Source organism: Sapajus apella, unplaced genomic scaffold (genome assembly GCF_009761245.1).
Source record: "Sapajus apella isolate SASKATOON/1434 unplaced genomic scaffold, GSC_monkey_1.0 scaffold119, whole genome shotgun sequence".
NCBI lineage: Eukaryota > Metazoa > Chordata > Mammalia > Primates > Cebidae > Sapajus > Sapajus apella.
The window spans coordinates 2,868,531-2,886,724 of record NW_022437059.1 but is presented as its reverse complement, the minus strand read 5'-3'; the positions used below and the strand labels follow the sequence as shown (position 1 = coordinate 2,886,724).

The window sequence follows — 18,194 nt, the reverse complement described above, 5'->3', positions numbered from 1 at the left end:
ATATATCTGTGTGTATATATATATACACATATATCTGTGTGTATATATATATACACATATATCTGTGTGTATATATACACATATATATAATACATAAATTCAGCCATAATACACACATAATTTAGAGAAACATGGTATAAAGTGTACCAAATTATTCCCCAAGGAAAATAGCATTTGTTCACTTACTTATCCAGTCTTTATGAAGTGCCTGCTGTGGGTCTGGAACTGGGGATGCATTGGGAATAAGACAGACATGGTTCTGGGTCTTACACTGCTTGCTTTGGAGTGTGGAAGACAGACATTGATTAGGTCATCCCAACACATTATGGAGGGTTCACTGTTAGTGGAAGTACAGAGAACACCAAGGAACAGGGTCATCAGGGCTTCCTGGAAGAAGTGGCATTAAGCTATGGAGGAAGGCGAGAACAAAAACCCTCCAGGCAGACTGTGAGACTGACGTCTAATGCCGAGAGCCAGATTGTGGAGGAACTGATAAACCTTTTGAAAGAGTTTGGATTTTATCCTAAGAGAAAATACCAGCCAATGACAGATTTTAAGTGTGTGTGGGTGGGGGGGGTGACCAGGCTTAGATTTATAGTTTGGAATACAGTTTGAAAAGATTATTCCAGATGAATTTGGAGAAAGACTGAAGGGAAGCTAGGTTGGAGACAGTTAAGGGTATATGTGATGTGGTGTTGGCTTGTATTAGAGCGGTGGAGAAAAAGAGAGAGAAGAGAAGGAATCTGAGGATCGTTTAAGATATCAAATGGATAAGACTCAGTGGAAATCAGTTGTAAGCAGTAAAGGAAAAAGAAGAGTCCAGGATGATTCCTGGCGTTCTAGATTGAGCAAATGGGTGAATGGAAGTGCCCTTTATTGAGAAGGGGGATAGATAGAAGATGTAGATTTTTCAAAAAGGCCAAGGAAGATGAATATTTCCACTTAAGACATGTTGAATTTGAGGTGTCTAATATGTGCCAGTAGACATGTCTAGTAGGCAGCTAGATATATGAGCCTGGAAGTGTAAGAGAAATCTAGGCCAGAGATACAAGTTAGGAATGATCAGTCTATTGTGAGTAAATTGATGTCTTGGGATTGGTCAATATCTCATAGAAGGTAAAATGTGAAAAGAAGAATGGCTAAGAAAGAGCCCTGAGGAGCCCATCATTTAAGGAATCATTAGAGGAGGTAGAAGTCAGCAAATGAGACTGGCCAGATAGGCAGGAAGAAAACTAGGAGGGCTGGGGCCAGAATCGATAAAAAGAAGCTTTCTAAAAACGGTGCATGAACTGGTGTCCAGTGTTGCTGATAAGGGCTGATATTTCGTTCAGGATTTGATAGTACATGGTAATTCAAGGGCAGCTTCATTGGGAAATCAAGGAAAGCAGCCTTCAGTGGGTTCCCAAGTGAGTGAGAAGTGAGGAAGGAGAAGCAAGGAGTGCATACAAGTAAAACATTTGTTGTGAAATGGAGTTAGTGGATGGGTGGGAGCTGGAGGGAGGAGTGTGGTTTAGAGAGTGGTGATGTTTGTTTGGATAGGGAATGGTCAAGAATGTTTAAATGTTCATAGAAATTACCTCATGAAGAAAAAAAAGACGGAAGGAACAAGAGAGGGGAGTAATCAGTAGATATTTAGCAATGATAATAATAATAAAAGTTGTTCTCTTCTTTATTCAGTAACCATTCTAACAGCATGATTCTCTTACCTCCTAGAGAGGTACTTTTTATTGTTATCCTATTTTTTTGAGAGAAGGAAACTGAGGCATAGAATGTCACTGTGAGTAACCAACATCACATAGTAAGTGGTGGAAACAGGATTGACACCCAGGCAATCTAACTTGAGTCTTGCACCACTCACCATAGTGTCTTATTGCGGTGTCCACAACCTAGCTGTGGACTTAAATGGGAACAGTCCACCCTTGCTACTGTAACTAAAGAGAAGGTGAATAGAGCAGGTACGAACGCAGGTGTCAACTTAGTTGGCATCATAAATTTCCCAGAGATGCCATGACAAATTTCCCCAAGCTGGGTGCCTCAAAAATAACAGATTTATTCCGTCAAAGTTTTGGAGTCTAGAAGTCCAAAATCAAGGTCGAGGTGTAAGCAGATTTTCACTTCTCTGAACAGGTTTCTCAGCTTGGGGCTGCCTACTTCCAAACTCTGCCTCTGTGCTTACCTGGCCATCTTTTCTGTCCCTCAAATCTCCCTCTGCCTTTCTCTGGAAGGATGCCTGCCATTGGATTTCAGGCCCACCCTAAATCTACCATGATCTCATCTCAGTATCCTTATGTTAATTTCATCTGCAAGATTCATTTTACAAATGAGGTTGCTGTCACAGGTTGTAAATGTTAAAACCTGGGTGTGTCTTTTTGGGGTCCTCTATTCAAGCCACTGCAGTTAGGAGATTGGATGAGCTCCTGACAAGTCAACTCGGTAATTTTTATGAGGTATGAATGTAGAGAGATCAAACATATAAGGAGAGTGAAGAAATCTTGAAGTATCATTACTGAAATTTGAAGAGTGGGCTGACTAGGAAATGTAGTTTGTGGAGCAGTGTGGAGAATCAGATGAAGTTTATTATCACGAATTAACAGTTGTGCGATTTTCTCTAGCAGAGATTAGCAGCCCGGGTGCAAACACTGAGGAAGCTGAGAGTTAAAGTGTCTACGGCTTGGGAAGAAGTGGTACAGGAAGGAAGGAAGGACAAAGGCAGAGGGGGTTAGGATACTGGCAAGTGGCTTTCAGTGGAAGGCATAGAGGTGAAGTTAGGTAGGCATGAAAGTGAAGTCAGAAAGAGGACTACTGGGTCGATCAAAAGCAGCCAAAAGAGTGGGACTAATTGAGTGAACTAGCTGTAACAATACTAGGCTATTCTCCAAGTATAGAATATTTAATTGTATTACTTTAAACATACACAGAAATAATCTGGATTAGTGGTTACAGTAGAGACAAATAGAAGTTTAATGGAGATAGAAAATTCAAAGAAAAGAGAAGACAGGATTCTGGACAGGCTACCTATGTAAACCCAGAGTCATGCAAAAAAATGGCAGGGCTTGGGGCGATGAGTGTGTGTGTGTGTGTGTGTGTGTGTGTGTGTGTGTGTGTGTGTAAGCCCTGGCACATAAGATGACAAGTTATTACAAAGTCATTATTTTACTGTGGGCTTATGATATATTTTTTATTATCACACTCCTATCACCATATCTGGCCACTGTTTTATACTAGGCACTATGCTGAGAGATGGGAGGTTGCAATAAACAAGACATACAAAGTCCTGACTCTCCAGAGGCATGTGTTCTGGTAGGAGAGACTGACAAAAAGAAAGGAAACAGAAACGAGTAAACAAAGCTGTTACAGTTTGTAATGAGTTTGTTATGAAGGGAACAGATAAGAGAGTGCAGCAGAGACTGATGGGCACAGTAACTTTGGTTAAGATGAAAAAGAAGCCACTTGCAGTTGGTGACAATGAGAAGCAGGGAGATGAATGCTCCAGGCAAAGGGCTGCTACAGCAAAATTCTACAGACCGGGTGGCTTACAAACAACAGAAATGTATGTCTCACAGTTCTGGAGGCTGGGAAGTCCAAGGTCAAGGCAGATTCAGTGTGTGGTGAGGGTCCACTTTCTGACTCTTAGATGGCTACGTCCTCATGTGGTGGAAATGGAACAAACTTCCTTGTGCCTCTTCCATAAGAGCACTTATGAAATCCCATTAGGGATTCCATTAAGGATCCCAACAGGGAATAGTTTTGCTGTGTCATAGATTACATTTCTGATCAGCTTCATCAAGGTATTCTTTCCTGCTTCCTAAAGTGATACTATCCATTTTGGATTATATTTTCATTACTGATAATACCAGAGACTTTGCCTCCCAGTGGTCCCACCCCATCACATTGAGGTTAGCATTTCAGCATATGAATTTTGGGAGGGACACAGACATCCAGACTGTAACACTAGTCAGGGCTGACACTGATCTGTTACTTGACTCAAGATAGTGTGGAGTGAGAGCAGTGGCGACCCTAGGGGGCCCCCAGGCATGTTTGGGTTACATTAATTTTTTTATTGTGAAATAAATTATACATACCCAAGGGTATATAGAATGTATATGGACCATTTAGAAAGTATAATTACAATAATAAAATAAGCACTTAGAATCCTACCAGTCAGCTTAAAATGAGAACGTTGCTAATTCTTTGAAGACTCTTTGGGTGAACCTCTTCAACTGCATTCTCTCTCAGTCCCTAGGGGTCAGTAACCAATCATTCCCTTGGCTTGTTTATAGTTTTATTTCACATATAGCTATACCCAAATAATATATCACTTTGTTTTGCTTTTTAAACTTTGTATAAGGGAAACATATTCTTATATGAGTTGTTTTTGCCCCCTTTACGATTCTGTTTTGAGATTTATTCATGTTCTTAGATATAAAACAGTTTATGCTCATCAATGTATAGTGCTCCATGGTATATCACAATTTATTAATGCATTCTGCCTTTGATGGACATGCAATTTTTTTCCAGGTTTTCTGTCTGTTATGAATAATGCTGTTGGAATAATCTTGTATCCCCTAGAGCAGGCAACTTCAGGTTACACACTTGGGAATTGGGTGGCTGCATCATAGTTTATTTTCCTGTTCAGCTTCACCAGGGTATGTGTCCTTGCTTTCCCAAGTAATTCTGTCAATTTTAGGTTACATTTTCATAAGTGATAATACCAGAGACTTTGCACACTGGAGGAAGAGATATTACCTGGTAACTACCTATAGCAGTGGCCAAAGTGCAGGAAAGGGGTGGAGACTCCAAGGCCAGTGGCAGTTTAGTCTTGCATTTTCCTCTTTGTTTCCTTTCTTCCTTCCCTAACTCCCATTCTCAGATGGGAAATAATTCTCATCATATGAATGTGTTCAGAAGGCTTCCAAAAAGCTGAGAATGTCAGAAAACGGGAGATTCAAATTAGAGGCAGAAATGAAGGAACAATTCCTTTGTACACCGTTTTCGAGGTTTTAGAACAGCCATCAAGCAATAGATTGGAGTGGAAGTGTTTTTTGTAGCCATGAATTCTTTGATTTTTTGGGGTTTTTTTTTTTTTTGAGACGGAGCCTCGCTTCTTCACACAAGCTGGAGTGCAATGGTGCGATCTTAGCTCACTACAACCTCTGCCTCCTGGGTTCAAGCAATTCTTCTGCCTCAGCCTCCCAAGTAGCTGGGATTATAGGCACTTGCCAGCATGCCTATAATTTTTGTATTTTTAGTAGAGATGAGGTTTCACCATGTTGGCCAGGCTGGCTTCGAACTCCTGACCTCAAGTGATCCTCCTGCCTCAGCCTCCCAAAGTGCTGGGATTATAGGCCTGAGCCACTGTGCCCAGCAGCCATGAATTCTTATAGTCACAGTAGGACTGACTGTAAGAACTGCATGTTTTCTATTCTCTTGTCCATAAAGATCATGGAAATCTGGATGTAAATCTGCCTGAAATTCTAGTGTCTTGATACACAGGCCAACCTTGCCCCTGAATTTCGTGGAGTAAGCACTTCTTACTTACCCACCTTCCTCTCTTGGTCCTGTTTCTCTCTACAGGTTCAGCCATGAACCATTCACATGAGAAAAAGAGCCTCTAATCCTCACAAAATCCATGAAAAGTAGATGAAAAGTAGATATTATTCCCACATTAGAAATGGAAAAACTAAGGCTCAGAGAAGCGAGTAACTAACACAAAATTTCATAGCTTCTAAGTAGCAGATTTGACAGTCACAGTCACATCTTTCTAATTTTATCTGTTCTCTTTATCTCTGTGGCTCTCCCTAGCCCTCTAATGCTTCATATTGTCATTTATAACCATGTGGCCCTTAATAAGTGACTTACCCTGTCTCATCTTTAGATTGAAATATAACAGTCACATAGGCTCAGTAGATGTTTATTTGAAAATGAAAATCACTATATAGACATACGTTCTAGTAGGAGCAATGTTGTGGGCCTGCAAGGGTCTTTCCCTTGACATTATTACTGTTTTTATATTTATCTCCTAAATCTAAGCTCACAGCCGCTGGCTAAGCATGTGAGTTTAGCTTGTTCTACAGCTAATACGTGCCTACTATTGGTAGGTCTTTGCTATAAAGCATGTTCCAGTGTATTGTTGCTTATCTATTATTTTGCTTTCATACTGTTTTGCTGACAGTATGAGAGCATATTTCCTCTCATAATGGTCAGGACTTTTAGTGGGGCTTTCCCGGGATATGCTGTTACCAACTCACAGCATACTCTGGCTCTGATACTTGCCTCAGAGAAACAGTCAGGCTTGGCAGCACAACCAGCATGCCAATAGCCTGCTCCCTGGGGGCGCTGATATCACTGCCTCCCAGACACTTTACCTCTCCAGTTGCACCTCAGGCTGCTAACAGGGGAGTCAAAAGCCGAGAGGAGCCATCATTCAAATGTGGGAAAAATAATAAAATCAGTTTCTAGCTCGATGTGGTTTGGTAAGATCCACCTAAGATGCACCTGGAAGGTAAATTATTCAGACCTTTCTCCTGCACCACCTTCTTGCTGCCTCCCATGTCATCACCACCTCGCCCGTTTTCCTCCTGGTCTCCTGGGCTGGGGAGGGAAGAGCGCTGGTGGTCCTCCAATAAACCTCTGAAACATCGGGAAGGTCAAGGCTGTGATCTGAAGAGGTGTTCTCTGTAACCAAAAATACGTTTTTTCCCGAAACAGAAAGTTGAAATAAAAGGAGATTTTTAACTCTTCTAATAATTGTCATGCCATATAAAGAAAAATATTAGGGGCCTTACATTTCATTTCCCATTTGCATGTGGTTGCTCTATAACACTGTATCTTCTACTTTAGTAAGTAAACTGGAGGGAGAATTTCAAAGAATAATAACGATTACAGAGGGCAGCAATAGACGAGAGACCAGAGGTTCTACATAGTCTAGAACGGGGGATAGGACACTTTTTCCATAAAGGACCAGAGAGCGATATTTGGTTTTCTGGGTCCTTCCATCTCTGTTGAATATTACTATTTGTTTTGATTTACAATTCTTTGAGAATGTAAAAAACATTTTCAGCTTGGGGTCCATACCAAAATGCATTGCAGGCTGAATTTTGCTTGTAGTTTGCCAAGGCAAACTCTAGAAGCTCATTCTCAATTTTGCTACCACAAAATACCGTTTTAAATAAGAGAGATGTAATATGGTTAGTTTTGAGAGGAAGCAATGAGCAGAAATATTAGGACCAAGCATGAATAATTAGGTAAGAATTTCTAGAAGACAAAATGAAAGGGAGGACAGAGATTGTGAGGGAAAAATTGAAAGGAGTTAGGGGTGTGAGAAAGAGACAGATACGGGATGAGGATGGAACACAGCGTCTTGAGCAAAATAGAGATTCTGGGAAAATGGAGTAAATGAGGTAGATTTTCTCCTACGCATAGTTAGTGGCAAATGTACATCACCCCTGCTGCGTAATAGAGTGAATTTGCATAGGTATTTGAGAAGAAATCTATTCTTACCTTATTTGTAACTACAGTTTTCTTTTGACTATATGTGTGGCAGGTCTTTACTTGCTTTCCTGCGACCTTCCAACACTGGTTTAGCACTTGTTCAGTTAGCTCTTGTGATTTAAAAAGAATGGACAGCATGAAGCATCCGCTTGTTGCAGGCTGGCGAGGATGGGTGGATGGGAGGGAATAATGGACAGCAATAAATCTGGGCAGCTTTCTATGGATTGTGAAGCAAATGCATTAATATCAGCCATCTAACTTTTGCCAAACTATGAATCTTTTTTTCCCAGATAATTGGCCATCAGAAAACATTTAAAGATGAAGAAAGAAGAAAATCTGAACACAGACTGAGAGGTAATCGAGAAAACAAGGAAATGAATCTCAAACCTAAGGTTGGAAAACAGAACAATAGGGTACTTTTAGCTTGAAGTAATTTAAAAGACAGACTTCTAAATGCCCTAGAAATACTGCATATTACAAGAAAGGACCAATGTCCCTTGGAATTGTGACCAGGCACTGAATTACAAGTCAAGATCTCTTGGCTTCAGTCGTTAGCCTACTCTTTACATGTCTTGTGACTTTAGGAAAGTAATTTAGCTTACCCAAGTCTCAGTCTTCTCATGCATAGTATGTTGTTTTCATAATGGTGTTTTTACTTGTATGTAGAAATTAAAGGGCTTCTAAGCTATAAATGGCTATGATAATGGCAGAGATTTTATTAGTCTTAGTATTTCATTTGCGGGTTGATTTTACTCCTGCATAATAGGAAGCTACCTGTGTACAGTGACTTGAGGGGTTTCCAAAGGATTCTCTACTTGTCAAATTTCTCCTGAATTAGACTATGATGAAATGACTAAATCATTTTCATGAAGACCAAAGTTTTATAGCCTTAGGCTAATTGATTTAGGAACATTAAGATGCGAATGTTATCAAAAACAGGGCTCAACTCAACTGTGGGCATGTAAGCTCTTGACTAACTGGTCATCTAGCAATGTCTGGAGAGAATGGGTCAGAATTGCCAGTAAATAGGGTGGCCCAAGGAACTTGGAGTCACCATGAAAAATGTAAATGCTTATCAAGAGAACACCTGAGAGGAGCAAGGCACAAAGAGGAGAGGAGAGGCCTTCTGCAGGTGACTTCACAATTTTGACTCAGGCTGATTGGTTCAGCCGAGAACCAAGGTTTCTAAGAGATGGCAGCCTTTGACCCTTGTTCCTTTCTATTCCTTCTCTGTGCCATTTTTTTTTTTTTTCTGCACAAATGGCTCTTAGGACTGTGTCCCGAGTAATCCTCCAGGGATGATTGTGGTCTGGACAGCTAACTTTATACTAGCAAGTCATGCTTCCCATCCAGGGGCCACTTCTTTCAGACTCCCTTGCTTCTAGTTGGAAATGGAAGCCAATGGCATGGGCATGGCTGTGACACATCTTTTATAGCCTGGGATGGTTAAAAAGCAGATGCTCTTTTTCCGCTCTCTTTTTTTTTTTTTTTTTTTTTTTGTCAGCTTACTGGATATTTGATGCCAGTGGCGATGTTGGCAAACAAATCTTGAAGATAGACGGCCAGACAAATGGATGGAAACCGTGTCTGAGTCACTGCTTGGAAGAGAGCCACCAAACCAAGAGTGCTTACATTCGACTGGAATGTGAGCAAAACATTCTTTTTTTTTTTTAGTGTTAAGCTATTGGGAATTTTGGTTGATATAGCAACTAGTGTCACTGAGATTAATACAACCACTGATGTTAGTAAACTTTCTCCTGAAATGACTCTGTGGTCTGCAGATTGAGATCTGCTGGCCTTTTTTCTTGATCTGTATGCTTTTCTCTTTACCTTCTCTCCCCAGATTCTTTCTGTTTTCTCGCAATCATGTCTTCAAATGAATCATGAAGTCAACAAAGAGCAAGAGAACAGAGGAGTAATGATTATTTCATTAATTTATTTTATTCTTCTGCTTAATTTGACAGCATGGGAGTAACCAAGGAGCTAGGTGGAAATCAAGGACAGGTGTTTGCAGGCTTAAACTCCTGTGCTGGAAGTGGAAAAGGTATAAACAGTAAAGACTTTAAGTTTCAGTGACATGATTTTAAATCAAGAGCCAAGACAAAGGGTGCTTTCTCACCACTTTGCATCCATAGGATCAGTTTCTTGTTTATTTCTGACTTTCCAATTGGCAGAGTGCCCTTGAAATGTCAGCTTTGTCAGTGGAGCACGCTGAGTCATTACTAGGTCTATAACATCGGCACAGGATGCTCAGGGAGTTGCTTCTACCTAAAAACCAGGCTGTGTGCTGGGAGCCTAGGTATAGATACTTGGATAGGAGAGAAAACTGAAAGTATAGGTGCTGAAGAAAGTCAAAATTACACACACAAAATAAAAAAACCAAGAACCAAAAACTTAGAAAACACAAACACCAACAACAAAAATGCTACAAAAACACATCAAACTCGTCTCTGAGATCTTATAATTTTCCATTTATATAAATTGTCTTCACAGGTACACTCACAACATGATCAAGTAGTGATTGTACCTAAAACAATTGTCACACTGTGTTATTTGAGCAGTAGTATTGGATAATGGCTTCTAAATGAAGATTACTCCACAGTTACCTAGGGATTAAGTGGCTTAACTGGAATTGAAACATGGTTTTTCAGGGCTCCCTCAATGGTTTCCATCACCAGTTTATACAGGCAATAGAGAATTCATTTGTCTTGAATAATTCTTTAGCTTTCCACAGCCAAATATCTTGCTCCTGGGGAAAGAGCTTGCAATAATGTGTTGGATTCTGGCTGAGAATCTCTGGGTTTGAATCTTGGCTCTGCCACTTACAATCTTTAGGAGAAGGGGTAAGTCACAACATTTCTCTATGCCTCAGTTTCTTTATTGGTAAAATAAGAACAATCATAGGGCTTACTACATAGATTTACCAAAGAAATTAAATGACCTAATAGATGTAAATTATAGGAACAGAAACTGCTAAATAAAAATCAGTTGTTGCTAGTGTTGTTTTTCTGTTGTGGGGTAAATGCATTTCCTTCTGTTTGACTGCAACACAGTTGTACATGCCTTCTGACACAAGTTCCTTCAGCCTTCTATAGAATGTATTTACAGCACTGGATGTCCATAACCAGCCCTTCTTTCCAACAGTCATAGCTGGGCTCCAGCCTTTTCTGTGGAGCTGTACTTCTTTCTCCTTCTCCATTTCTCCATTGATTCTTATCTTCCCTGCAATTGAGTGCTTCCCCCTCAGTGGCAGGTTTACACGTGCTAATCCAATCTTTTAGCTCTGGTTCAAGGGTCATAATGATGAAGGATTTTCATCAATTGGAATAAGAATACTTAATGCTTAACATTTTTCACAGCCAGCTCTGTGGCAGAGAGGACAGTTTAGGAGCAAAAGACAGAACAATAGCTGTGATAATGACACAGGCAATCACAGAAGGGCAAGAGAACAAGCTGTCCTAGGATGCTTGTGTAAGAAAAATTGCCCGCATTGTCTTCCTAATCAAAAGCTATAAAAAATTGACTGAATTGCATGTCTAATAGATACATGACTGTACAAGAAAAGGAATTATATTAAGTGTCTTTTGCACACAGGATCTTTATACATCTTTTGGTGGCACAATTTTTCAGAACAAAAGTACTCAAGGAAATCTTAACCCGGTAGTTGTATTGTTGCAATTATAATTTTGAAATTATTTTATGTACATTCTAGAATAAAGCAAATAAATAAGAGGTTAGTAACATCAGAATGCAACATTTTCAATGTATGAGAAAAGAGAAACAAATAGAGAAACAAAGAAATTAGGAGGAGGATAACTGTAAAATCAAATGTAAGTTGTAAATATTAGTATGAACATAAGATTCTATATAACATGCTATGCATAATCTATGTAATATATATCATATTTTACAGGCAATATAAGCTATATAATGTATCTCTAATTTACATATAATCTATAAGTCTCTCTCTCTGTAGGTGTGAGTGTGTGTGGAGAAAGGGATAAGGAAACAATGACACACGCACGTGCACACGCGTGCACACACACACACACACAAAGAATAGGGGAGAGAATGAAAATACATGCTTTATCCACTCTGTCCAATGAAAGAACTTTGAAATCATTATGATCCAGTAGTAATGAGCACACCTGACACTAAGATATTGTTTTCTGAAATAGCATTCTCTCTAAAAAGAACTAGGGCTCCTTATAGAACTGGCTGATTCTAGGTTTGAGACAGGGAATATTTACAGTGATTTTAAGATCTCTTATTGTATCAGGGAGTTTCTAGAGAACAATTAGGGTCTTGACAAAAGGATGCAGCTTGTGGGGGTTGTCACTGACTGAGTTTGGGACCATACGAGCGTCAAAAAAATAATGTTTTTGATTGAACATATTAATAAAAATGTCCAAGACCAAAATGACATTCAAAAGAAAAGATAAAATATAAGATTATTTGCCACAGTAGAGGTTATTAGTATGCAAACTTCTTACTCTGTAAATTAGTAATTAAAAGGAAAGAATTAAGCTGTACCCTGTTTGCATTTGTCAGGATAGACAGGTTACGCTGCAGTAACAACCAACCTCAAAATCTCAGCAGCTTGAAATGAAAGAGTTTATTTTTCACTTTCACTGCATGTCTCTCCTGGGGTTACAAGTGCTCTGATTCATGTCATCCTCACTAAGGGAGGCAGCTCATGCTTTCACTCTTTGGTGCTTATACCATCCAGTAAAAGAGGAGCAGATCGCGAGGAGCCATTGCTTCTTTATTCAGAGTTCTGGTGGGAGAGATATGTAATGCCAAACTAGGGACTGGAACAAAGCACACCAGAGCCACAGCTGGGCCTCAGCCAAATCACAGACCTGTGAGCAAGAAATCTGTGTCATGCTCAACTAAGATACTGGATTGTTTGTTACTGATACAAAAACTGATTAATACACTCCCTATGTATGCAGAAGGAAAAAAAAAAAAACCCAAATACCAGAATATTAGTGAATTGCCCAAATGACTATTATATTGCTTTTTTCTTTCTTTCTTTATTATACTTTAAGTTCTGGGGTACTTGTGCAGATCTTGCAGGATTGTTACATAGATATACACATACCATGGTGGCTTGCTGCCTCCATTTCCCCTGTCACCTACTTTAGGTATTTCTCCTAATGTTATCCTTTCCCAACCTCCCCACTCCCTGCTATTGCTCCCCTAGCCCCCCACCCCCCAACAGACCCCAGTGTATGATGTCCCCCTCCCTGTGTCCATGTGTTCTCATTGTTTAACACCCACTTATGAGTGAGAACATGCAGTGTTTGGTTTTCTGTTCTTGTGTCAGTTTGCTGAGAATGATGGTTTCCAGATTCATCCATGTCCCTGCAAAAGACATGAACTCATCTTTTTTTATGGCTGAATAGTATTCCATGGTGTACATGTGTCACATTTTCTTTATCCAGTCTGTTATTGATGGGCATTTGGGTTATTCCAGGTCTTTGCTATTATGAATAGTGCTGCAATGAACATATGTGTGCACGTCTTTATAATAGAACGTTTTATAATCCTTTGGTTATATACCCAGTAATGAGATTGCTGGGTCAAATGGTATTTCTATTTCTAGATCCTTTAGGAATTGCCACACTGTCTTCTACAATGGTTGCATTAATTTACACTCCCACCAACAGTGTATAAGTGTTCCTTTTTCTCCACATCCTCTCCCGCATCTGTTGTCTCCAGATTTTTTAATGATCACCATTCTAACTGGCATGAGATGGTATCTCAATGTGGTTTTGATTTGCATTTCTCTAATGACCAGTGATGATGAGCATTTTTTCGTATGTTTGTTGGTCACATAAATGTCTTCTTTTGAAAAGCGTCTGTTCATATCCTTTGCCCACTTTTTGATGGGTTGTTTTTTTCTTATAAATTTGTTTTAATTCTTTGTAGATTCTGGATATTAGCCGTTTGTCAGATGGATAGCTTGCAAAAATTTTTTCCCATTCTGTTGGTTGCCGGTTCACTCTAATGACTATTTCTTTTGCTGTGTAGAATCTCTTAAGTTTAATTAGATCCCATTTGTCTATTTTGGCTTTTGTTGCCATTGCATTTGGTGTTTTAGTCATGAAGTCCTTGCTTATGCCTGTGTCCTGTGATAGTGCTTACATTTTCTTCTAGGGTTTTTATGGTGTTAGGTCTTATGTTTAAGTCTTTAATCCATCTGGAGTTAATTTTTGTATGCAAAAATCTTCAATAAAACACTGGCAAACCGAATGCAACAGCACATCAAAAAATTTATCCATCACGATCAAGTAGGCTTCATACTGGGGATGCAAGGCTGGTGCAACATAACGCCAATCTGTAAATGTAATCGATTACATAAACAGAACCAAAGACAAAAACCACATGATTATCTCAACAGATGTAGAGAAGGGCTTTGACAAAATTCAACAGCCCTTTATGCTAAAAATTCTCAATAAACTAGGTATTGATGGAACATATCTCAAAATTATAAAAGCTATCTATGACAAGCCCACAGCCAATATCATACTGAATGGGCAAAAACTGGAAGCATTCCCTTTGAAAACTGGCACTAGACAAGGGTGCCCTCTCTCACCATTCCTATTCAACATAGTATTGGAAGTTCTAGCCAGAGCAATCAGGCAAGAAAAACAAATAAAGAGTATTCAATTAGGAAAAGAGGAAGTCAAACTGTCTCTATTTGCAGATGACATGATTGTATATTTAGAAGACCTCATCGTCTCAGCCCAAAATCTCCTTAAGATGATATTACATTGCTTTTTAAAGGATGAGCTCTGTGAGTATTGCAGAAGATTCACAGCTAATCAGTGTAGAAAGAATGATACCAGTAGAAGTCACCATTTTGATATCCTGAAATCGTTGGTTCAGGAAAGAATTATCAATGAATTTTGGAACCATTAGGTAAAAGCTTTTTATGAAATAGAGTATTTGGATGGGCCTAAGTACCACCCTACAGATATTTGCCTTTTATAATGGGTGAAGCACCCTTTAAAATAAAACCATCATCATGAAACTATGCCTCACTGATAGTGGACAGCTTGGCATTGTGTGCCTCCTGAAGTGATGCAATATGAAGTAACAGCACTGCCTTTAAAGCACCCTTACCGCAAATGTTTTATCTGTGTATAATCAAGATGTTTGTTCAGATTCCCAATACATAAGGAGTACAGGAGACACAGATATGTGTTAAACAGTGCTATGAGATATAACAAATCAGGAATGTGGAATTTTATAAAGCTGTTGTTGAGACTATTTAACCACGCCAGTGTCATGGGGATAAAAAAGCACAGTCTGTGCTTTGTTTTATTCTAGTTTAAAATTAGCAAAAGATATAAAACAACTAAATGCAGTGCATAATCCTTGATTGGATTCTAGTTTGAAAACGCTAACTACAAATGAATTTGTGGCTCAGTTTGGGAAATTTGAGTATGGCCTGGATGGAGGATATCAGGGTATATTTGATAATGTTTCTGGGTATGATAAAGGTATCGAGGATATATAAGAGATTTTTCTTAGCTTAGGAGATGTATGCTGATGTTGTTATTGGCTAAATGTCATCATCTCTTACCCAGTTTCAAATGCTGCATCTGTAAATTTATACTGCCACACAAAGATACATACAGTTTTGCAGTTAAGGCAAAATGTTAACATTTATTGCATCTAAGTGATGGTTATATCACTTATCTTATTCTGTCAAATTTAAATTTGAATTTATTTGTCATAAAGCTGGAAACAAAACAAAGCAAGACACTGCACGGAGAAGGGTGTGTGTGTGTGTGTGTGTCTGTGTGTCTGTGTGTGAAGTTCAAAGCAGTGCTTAAAATGTCATCCTGACCCAGAAGTCTAGTAAGGTAAACATGGCCTCCACCTGTTTTCCTTTTCTTTTGTATTTTTAATCATTTTATTTTAAAGGTTCTGAGCCTAAATGCTTGCTCTTGAACATCCATATCGTTCATAATTTTCATCGTACAAAAAATAATTCACTAATTTAGGAGAAAGAGTCGACAATTACACTTTACTTGACTCAGGGCCTACTGGAGAAACCATATCTTACTAGATGTCCTGGTGCTTTTCTGTTTTATTTTTTTTATTGCATTTTAGGTTTGGGGTACATGTGAAGAACATGCAAGATTGTTGCATAGGTACACACATGGCAGTGTGATTTACTGCCTTCCTCCCCATCACCTGTATCTGGCATTTCTCCCCATGCTATCCCTCCCCAACTCCCCACCCCCCGCTGTCCCTCCCTATTTCCCCCAGACAGACCCCAGTGTGTGGTGCTCCCCTTCCTGTGTCCATGTGTTCTCATTGTTCAACACCCACCTATGAGTGAGAACATGCAGATTTTCTGTTCTTGTGTCAGTTTGCTGAGAATGATGGTTTCCAGGTTTATCCATGTCCCTACAAAGGACATGAATTCATCGTTTTTGGTGGCTGCATAATATTTCATGGTGTATATGTGCCACATTTTCCCTGTCCAGTCTATCATCGATGGGTATTTGGGTTGGTTCCAGGTCTTTGCTATTGTAAACAGTGCTGCAATGAACATTCGTGTGCATGTGTCCTTATGATAGAATGATTTACTATCCTTTGGATATATACCCAGTAAAGGGATTGCTGGGTCAAATGGAATTTCTATGTCTAGGTCCTTGAGGAATCGCCACACTGTCTTCCACAATGGTTGAACTAATTTACACTCCCACCAACAGTGGAAAAGTGTTCCTATTTCTCCACATCCTCTCCAGCATCTGTTGTCTCCAGATTTTTTAATGATTGCCATTCTAACTGGTGTGAGATGATATCTCAATGTAGTTTTGATTTGCATTTCTCTAATGACCAGTGATGATGAGCATTTTTTCATGTGTGTTGGCATTATGTATGTCTTCTTTTGTAAAGTGTCTGTTCATAGCATTTGCCCACTTTTGAATGGGCTTGTTTTTTTCTTGTAAATCTGTTTTAGTTCATTGTAGATTCTGGATATCAGCCCTTTGTCTGATGGGTAGATTGCAGAAATTTTTCCCTGCTCTATTGGTTGCTGATTCACTCTAATGATTGTTTCTGTTGCAGTACAGAATCTATGGAGTTTGATTAGGTTCCATTTGTCTATTTTGGCTTTTGTTGCCAATGCTTTTGGTGTTTTGGTCATGATGTCCTGGCCTATGCCTATGTCCTAAATGGTTTTGCGTAGGTTTTCTTCTAGGGTTTTCATGGTGTTGGGTTTTATGTTTAAGTCTTTAATCCATCTGGAGTTAATTTTAGTGTAAGGTGTCAGGAAGGGGTCCAGTTTCTGCTTTCTGCACATGGCTAGCCAGTTTTCCCAACACCATTTATTAAACAGGGACTCCTTTCCCCATTGCTTGTTTTTGTCAGGTTTGTCAAAGATCAGATGGTTGTAGATGTGTGGTGTTGCCTCTGAGGCCTCTGTTCTGTTCCATTGGTCTATATCTCTGTTTTGGTACCAGTACCATGCTGATTGGATTACTGTAGCCTTGTTTTATAGTTTGAAGTCTGGTAATGTGATACCTCTGGCTTTGTTCTTCTTGCTTAGAATTGACTTGGCTATATGGGCTCTCTTTTGGTTCCATATGAAGTTTAAGGTGGTTTTTTCCAGTTCTGTGGAGAAGGTCATTGATGGCTTGATGGGGATAGCATTGAATCTGTAAATTACTTTGGGCAGCATGGCCTTTTTCACGATACTGATTCTTCCTAACCACGAACATGGAATGTTTCTCCATCTGTTTGTGTCCTCTCTTATTTTGTTGAGCAGTGGTTTGTAGTTCTCCTTGAAGAGGTCCTTTACGTTCCTTGTTAGTTGTATTCCTAGATATTTTATTCTCTTTGTAGCAATTGTGAATGGCAGTTCATTCTTGATTTGGCTCTCTTTAAGTCTGTTATTGGTGTATAGGAATGCTTATGATTTTTGCACATTGATTTTGTATCCAGAGACTTTGCTGAAGTTGCTTATCGGTTTCAGGAGATTTTGGGCTAACACGATGGAGTCTTCTAGATATACAATCATGTTGTCTGCAAATAGAGACAATTTGACTTCCTCCTTTCCTGTTTGAATACCCTTTATTTCTTTTTCTTGCCTGATTGCTCTGGCTAGAACTTCCAGTACTATATTGAATAGGAGTGGTGAGAGAGGGCATCCTTGTCTAGTGCGAGATTTCAAAGGGAATGCTTCCAGTTTTTGCCCATTTAGCATGATATTGGCTGTTGGTTTGTTGTAAATAGCTTTTATTATTTTGAGATATGTTCCGACAATATCTAGTTTATTGAGGGTTTTTAGCATAAAGGGCTGTTGAATTTTGTCAAAGACCTTTGCTATATCAATTAAGATAATCATGTGGTTTTTGTCTTTGGTTCTGTTTATGTGTTGAATTATATTTATAGACTTGCGTATGTTGAACCAGCCTTGCATCCCTGGGATGAAGCCTACTTGATCATGGTGGATGAGCTTTTTAATGTGCTGTTGCAATCGGTTTGCCAGTATTTTATTGAAGATTTTTGCATCTATGTTCATCATGGATATTGGCCTGAAGTTTTCCTTTCTTGCTGAGTCTCTGACAGGTTTTGGTATTAGGATGATGTTGGTCTCGTAAAATGATTTGGGAAGGATTCCCTCTTTTTGGATTTTTTGGAATAGGTTCAGAAGGAATGGTACCAGCTCCTCTTTG

At 39.2% G+C, this 18,194-nt stretch overlaps 1 long non-coding RNA gene across 1 annotated transcript; it reads left to right on the top strand.

Annotated features, from left to right (window-relative positions):
* The first annotated feature begins 5,298 nt into the window (after positions 1-5,298).
* On the top strand, positions 5,299-10,882 carry LOC116538394. Its single transcript, XR_004263630.1, has 2 exons — positions 5,299-9,136; positions 9,456-10,882. It is a non-coding gene; the product is annotated as an uncharacterized LOC116538394 (long non-coding RNA).
* The last annotated feature ends 7,312 nt before the right edge of the window (positions 10,883-18,194 follow it).